The 6,391-nt window shown below is 48.3% G+C and overlaps 1 protein-coding gene across 1 annotated transcript in view; it reads left to right on the top strand.

The window, feature by feature from the left end:
• Positions 1 to 1,879: 1,879 nt before the first annotated feature.
• The window catches only part of FIGNL2 (fidgetin like 2), a 70,843-nt gene continuing 66,331 nt past the window's right edge, over positions 1,880 to 6,391 (top strand). Inside the window, exon 1 of the mRNA XM_070736016.1 lies at positions 1,880 to 2,074. The gene's annotated coding sequence lies outside the window, so the exon portion shown is untranslated. The remainder of the gene's footprint in view (positions 2,075 to 6,391) is intronic.

The following is a 6,391-nucleotide window of genomic DNA, read 5'->3' as shown; positions in this document are numbered from 1 at the left end:
GGGGCTGCCACAGAAAGGAAGGGGTCAAGCTGTTTTCCAAAAGCACCAGAAGGCCGGACAAGGAATAATGGGTGGAAGCTGACCAAGGAGAGACTCAACCTGGAAATAAGGAGTAACTTTCTGATGGTGAGAGCAATCAACCAGTGGAATAACCTGCCTGCAGAGGTTGTGAGAGCTCCAACACTTGAGACTTTCAAGGGGAGATTGGACTGCCATTTGTCCGGAATGGTTTAGGGACTCTTGCTTGAGCTGGAAGGGGTTTGGACTAGTCCCTTCCAATTCTAATAATACAATAAATTCTCAGGGTGGGCCCTTTGTTTTCCCAGATGGCTGTGCTATATTTCTAGGGGACCACCATAACTTTCAAAGAGGTTATCCATATTTAACTGCCAGGCATAGGATCACTTTGCTGTAATCCTCAAATCTCATCCTCTGTGCTAATGTGAGCAGCATAAAACATGGAACATTGCTAATTCACAGTAAATAACATTGCCTATGCTGAGGTCACAGAAAGTAATAAGGCTCAGAAGGGGGGCATGAGTAAAGAACCAGCAAGAGCCCTGATCTGTAGGGAAGAGCTACAAGATGCAAAACGTAAGGCAATCTTGACTCTAGGGCTGTTTCTGCAGTCAGAAGGAAACCATCATCTCGACTGCGTGCGTGAAGTCTGAATATATTTATTGAAATCATCTTGTTTTAACTGACCAATTTACAGTACACACCCCTAAGAAAAGAGCATGTCAGGGCTGTGGTCAGTATGTATCTCCAATCTGAAGAAGTATAGCGGTGGCTATTTCTTGGTAACTATTTAAGTATAACGCCCTGGTTCCCAACTTGGGGCCCATGCCCCACAGGGGGGCAATTTCATTTTTAATGTAGGGCAATTGGAACCTTGTTTAAACCTAATTAATGGCCTTTTAGGTTTCCTCCGCAGGAGTAGTTCAATTTTTGAATAATAAGAATTAGATGTCATTGTTGGGGAGGTCTGTGGATTTTAGAGTTGCTTAGGTGGTGCATGGCCAAAAAAAAAGGTTGGGAACCACTGGTATAACTTAAAGCACCACAACCCACCTAAACTGGAAATGGAAATTTAAGGACAAGAAGAGTTCTTAAGTTCTTTCTTGGTTCCCGAATGGAGATGTAAACAAGTTGAAAGAATGAAAGGCAGCATCCTGCTAGAAAATGTCCTTTTTGGATGGATCACAACCCCTTCCTTCCCCATACCAAAAGCAGCCGGCAGGAATTCGCGATTTGGGGGGGGGGCGCTCTTTTTGCTTTTAAAGCGCTGACTCAAAATAGCCAGAAGTTTTGAAGGACTTTTTTTTTCTTTTTTCCATGCTTCTGCACAACCCAGAACAATCGGGAGGGTGAATTTAAAAGCGCAGCATTGTTTTCACGGCTCCTTGGGAAGAAATCCGCATCCCCGAGGCGGCCCACATTCGTCACGCGTGGGAGGCTTGGACCAAGTTTCGCGCGTGATAGTGAATTTGGGCTTTCTCCCTTGGGTCCGGCCTTTCGACTTAGGAGGGTCTGACTTCAAACTCAGCGCCTCGGCAGAAGGTTTCCACAAGGGCTCTTCTTCACTAATAAGACCTGGGACGCATTATGGGGGGGATTCAAGGACCCCTCTCTTCGCCGGGAATTGCGAGGGGATGAAGCGGCGCCTCCAGGGAGCGGGGCCAGTGCAAAGGCTTAGCTCACCGAAGGCGGGGAAGGTCAGAGCGGCAGCAAAAACAAGGACCCGAGAGCCGAGGCGGAGGGAAGGGGAGGGAGGTGGGCAGGGCGCTGGAGACAGGGGGAGGATCCGGGGCGGAGGGGAAGGGAAGGGGAGGCAGCGAGGGGGCGGCGCGCAGCCTGGAACTTGCTCGCTCGACCGGCCGAGGGAGCAGCGAGCGATCCCGACGGCTACGCTTGCTTCGTCGGTCGTCCCAGCCAGCCGGGTGGCAAAAGAGGATGCGGAATCCCGCGGCCGCCCACAGCGCCTCAGCGCCCGGCTCCGCAGCTGAAGCGCCCCGGCCACGCGGACCAGGTGGCCGCGCCGGGTTCCGCTAGGGGGACAGGCAGGGATGAGTAGGTGAGTGGCCGCGGAAGCGCTGTCAGGGGGCCGCCCGAGGAGGGAGCGGGGCTGGGTTGTGGGCTGGAAGCCAGCTCGGAGGCGGTGCGGGGATGCGCGCCTGCCCGCCCGGCCGAGGAGGCCCTTCCGCGGGACGGGAACCTTCAGCGTTGGGGCATTTGCCAGGGGAACAAGGCTGCGGGGTTTGGCTTGGATTTGCCAAAAGCGACGGATAAGGAGGGGACAGTCGCGATTGTCTGGAAGGGGCTGCCCGAAATGCCGCTTCCCGCGGTCCCCCGACCCCCTCCACGGGCAGTTCATCGAAGTGGAAACGAGCCGGTCGCGGCGGGGCGGGAGAGATCGGGATGGGTTTTCCGCGGGAGAACGCGGGGATAGACACGGGCATTAGGGAGGGAGGAAAGCGAGGCTTCGGCTGCCAAAGGGCCCACGGGGCTGATTCCTTCGGGTTGGGGAGGGTCTCTGAGATCAGCGTTGAGGAATGCCAGGAGGGGAGAGAGTAATAGGAGCTGAGGTATTGTGTGTGTGTGTGCGCGCGTGTGTGTAGGAAGCTCGGCCGTGTCCGTAGCGTGTGGAAAGCGGGCTGAGGAAACCTCACGCTCTTCTTAAACCGCCCCCCCCCCGTTCCCGAAAGCATAACCGTTATGTGGTAGGGAGACGGGGGCGCGGGACTAAAAGCGTCTCCGGTCCTCGGGAACCCCCACGGGATTCCCTATTGTGCTCCCGTGGAGCTTTTATTTTGGTTCCTCCAAGGCTTTTTTTTTTTCCTTCGGCGCTGGCACGGGCGGTCTTGAAGGGTGGGGGGTTGCGTTCCTGGAGGGAGGGGCCTGCCTGCCTGCCTGCCGCTGAGGCGTAAATCCTGCCCCGCGAGAGCAAAGGTCGCGAGTCCCCTTGCCTGCCGGTACTTTGAAAGGCAGCGCGCGCGTGTGTGTGAGGGCTTCGGGGTGGGTTGGGTGCCTGCCTCCTGCGGGGGGGGGGGGGGGCGGCGGGGCGGAAAGGAGGTTGGGGTGGGAAGCCTACCCCACCCTCTGGAAAAAAAGTTTTACATGAGGGGAGTTCCGCAGGCAGGCGAAGCGGCTTTGGAAAGGGGCAGGCGAGGAAAGCTGGCGTAGCTCCTTTTGCCCGCGCTTGAACTGAGGCTGAGGCGATTATATATATATCGAGGGGGACAACCCGAAAGCGGTAGCCTTTGTTTGATGCGGTGACCCCTGGGGGGCCGGAGGAGCAGCCTCTCTTGAGGAATTTTGATTCGGCGTGGCAATGGCTCTCGCCTTTTCTATGGCCTGTCCGTGGGGGGGTGGGGGGTCTCTATTTTGGAGGCGCAGCGGAGGAGAGGGAGGGAGGGAGGAGGGGCGTTTAAAAGTGGTAGCACCCGCTCCGCGCATACGTTTCCTATTGATCACCTTGCGGAAGGGGCAAAAAAAAAATCCCCCCTCGGGTTGTCGGTTTAGTGAGCTGTCAATTAGCCAAACTCACAGCGGCTTCGGTCCAACCTTGTCAGTTTGAGGCAGCTTCAACCGTGGGGTTTTATTTTGCACGCTCCAGAAATGCAAACTCCCGGCTAAGGAGGACGGGTAGGAAGGAAGGAAAGAAACTTGCTGGGCTCTTGGCCCGGGAATGGGGCTTCTTTGGCCCATTACTCCGCCTCCCCGTGCATAATAAGCCTTCGGAAATATGAGCAAGGTTGATCCATTCACTCTTCAAGATAGGGCGCAAAAGCACCAGGAGGTGAAGTTCAAACTTTTTAAGGGCTTGTGAGAAGAATCCCCAAGAAAACCTTGGTTTGTTTCAGTCCGTAGAAGTCTTCAAACTTGGCAACTTTAAGACTTGTGGACTTCAACTCCCAGAATTCTCCAGCCAGCATAGTTGGCTGTAGAGTTGAAGTCCACAAATCTTAAAGTTGCTAAGTTTAGAAGACTCTGCTAAAGCACAAAATGCACTAGCTTTGCTTTGAATTGGAGGACAGACAGTTCCTCATGTTGTAATAATAATAACAATAATAATAATAATAATAATAATAATAATAATAATAATAATAATAATAATTTATTAGATTTGTATGCCGCCCCTCTCTGAAGACTCAGGGTGGCTCACAACACAATACACAATGTACAAATCCAATATTAAAAAAACAGGTTAAAAACCCTTATCATAAAAATTAATCACTCAACCCAAGCAAACCATACATAAATCATAGTAGCTAAGGAGAATATCAATTTCCCCAAGCCTGGTGACATAGGTGGGTTTTTAGGAGCTTGAGAAAGGCAAGGAGCATGGGGGCAGTCCTGATCTCGGGGGGGGGGGAGTTGATTCCAGAGGGCTGGGGCCACCACAGAGAAGGCTCTTCCCCTTCCTCCCGTCAGATGGCATTGCTTAGTCGATGGGACCCGGAGAAGGCCAACTCTGTGGGACCTAACCGGTCGCTGGGATTTGTGTGGCAGAAGGCGGTCCCGAAGATATTCTGGTTCTGGTTATCATCCTCTTCTAACTGCAGATTAACATGACTGGCGTTTATAAGCGCACCTGTATTCTTAGCAGTTTTCATCTTGACATCTGCCGGGTGCCTTTGAACTAATACTTCTCCCATCATCTTTTAGTGACAGGATGGCCCAAAGACAGAGTTGTTGCAATGTAGCTCAGATTGGCCAGCGCTTTGCTGGGGGTGGGGGGCAACTACATATGGCATCTACTCGGATCTCTAATTCCTTTCTTGGTGAGGTGAGATAAAGAGGGAGCATGAAAGCCAACCTTTAGCATCAAAATGTCTTCTCAAAACAATGTCCAATCTATTTAACATGGGTGTTCCCTGCCACTTGTCTTAGCCATGCCTTCCTGCTTCCCTCCAAAAGGATGGAGAGTACTGAATAATTGAGGGTTGTTAGGGTTTTTTTTTTGTTTAGCAAATTCAACCCACCTCATATTGGGTTAGGTTAGTCCTTGGCTTAAAACCACAAGTGAACCCAACATTTCTATTGCTAAGTGAGATGTTTGCTAAGTGAATGTTGCCCCATTTTATTACCTTTCTTGCCATAGTTAAGTAAATCGCTGCAGTTATTAAGTTAGTAACAGTTGTTAAATGAATCTGCCTGCCTCACTGACTTTACTTTTTGCAAAAGGTGATCTCATGGCTCTAGGTCTCTGCAATTGTCATAAATATGAGTCAGTTGCCATACATCCAAATTTTTATTATGTGACTAAGGGATGCTGCACCAGTTCTAAGTGTGAAAAACGGTCGTAAGTCACTTTCAGTGTTGTCATAACTTTGGTCACTAAACAAACTGTTGGGGACTGAGTATATAGAACTGCTCTGAAATTAAGAGGGATTGGACAGTAGATTCAATCAGAGATTTACCTCCTTTCGCTGTCAGCATCCTTAAAGCACATAATTCCGGAGCAGTTTCTTCCTTTGTTTCTGGGAAAGATAATTACAACTCCAGTCAACATCAAAATCCAGGTTTTCTTCCTGTTCCTGACATGCATTTCTCCAAAGCAAGGAACACTTACCCTTTTGGTACCTTGGTCATTTTCTTGAGGTCATAGCCTAACCCAAAGCAAAATGAAATAAAAGTGATGCAATAAAGTTATAGTGATATAATATAAAATAACAATGATCATGAATAAAAGTGATGCAATAAAGTTATAGTGATATAATATAAAATAACAGTGATCATGAAGCCAATCAAACATGATTAATTTTAAAGTCCATTATTGCAAGTGTTGTAAATGCCCAAGTGAATAACATCATGATTTAAATCACTATTGGATTTATTTTCAAAATTGAGAATCGATAAACATTTAGAGGATAAGTCTCTACAATAGTTACTTAAGACTATCTAATATTATAACAGCAGTTCTGTTGTAACAGCAATCATATCACAATTTGGATTGTTAAATTATGGAACCATTCAGTTAGCTAGCCTACTGATTCAGATTCCACTGGTGGAATCTCTTTAGATTGCTTTCAATACGACCTGTGAATGCGGAATATTTAAAATTTAGGCTGCAAGCTTTAATTCCTTTAATCAGTAGATTGATCCATAAAAGTGTTTTAGTTGATTTATTGGTGGGACCAATTGTAATCAGTGAGACTCGGGGTTAAGGTCACAATTGCCCATTTTTTGAAGTGGCTTGCCTCTGATGCATTACAATTGTGTAATATAAAAATAGTTGAAGATGAATGAAATCGTCCACTGTATATATTAAGTTGAAAATATTAAGTATACCCCAGTCCTTTAAACACATTACAATTATATTTAAAATCAGATTGTTGAAAAGGAGACAAAATATTCAGTTAAAAAACAAATCTTAAAATGACAGAAA

Source organism: Erythrolamprus reginae, chromosome 2 (assembly GCF_031021105.1).
Source record: "Erythrolamprus reginae isolate rEryReg1 chromosome 2, rEryReg1.hap1, whole genome shotgun sequence".
In the NCBI taxonomy this organism is placed as follows: Eukaryota; Metazoa; Chordata; class Lepidosauria; order Squamata; family Dipsadidae; genus Erythrolamprus; species Erythrolamprus reginae.
This window is presented reverse-complemented; position numbering and strand designations above follow the sequence as displayed.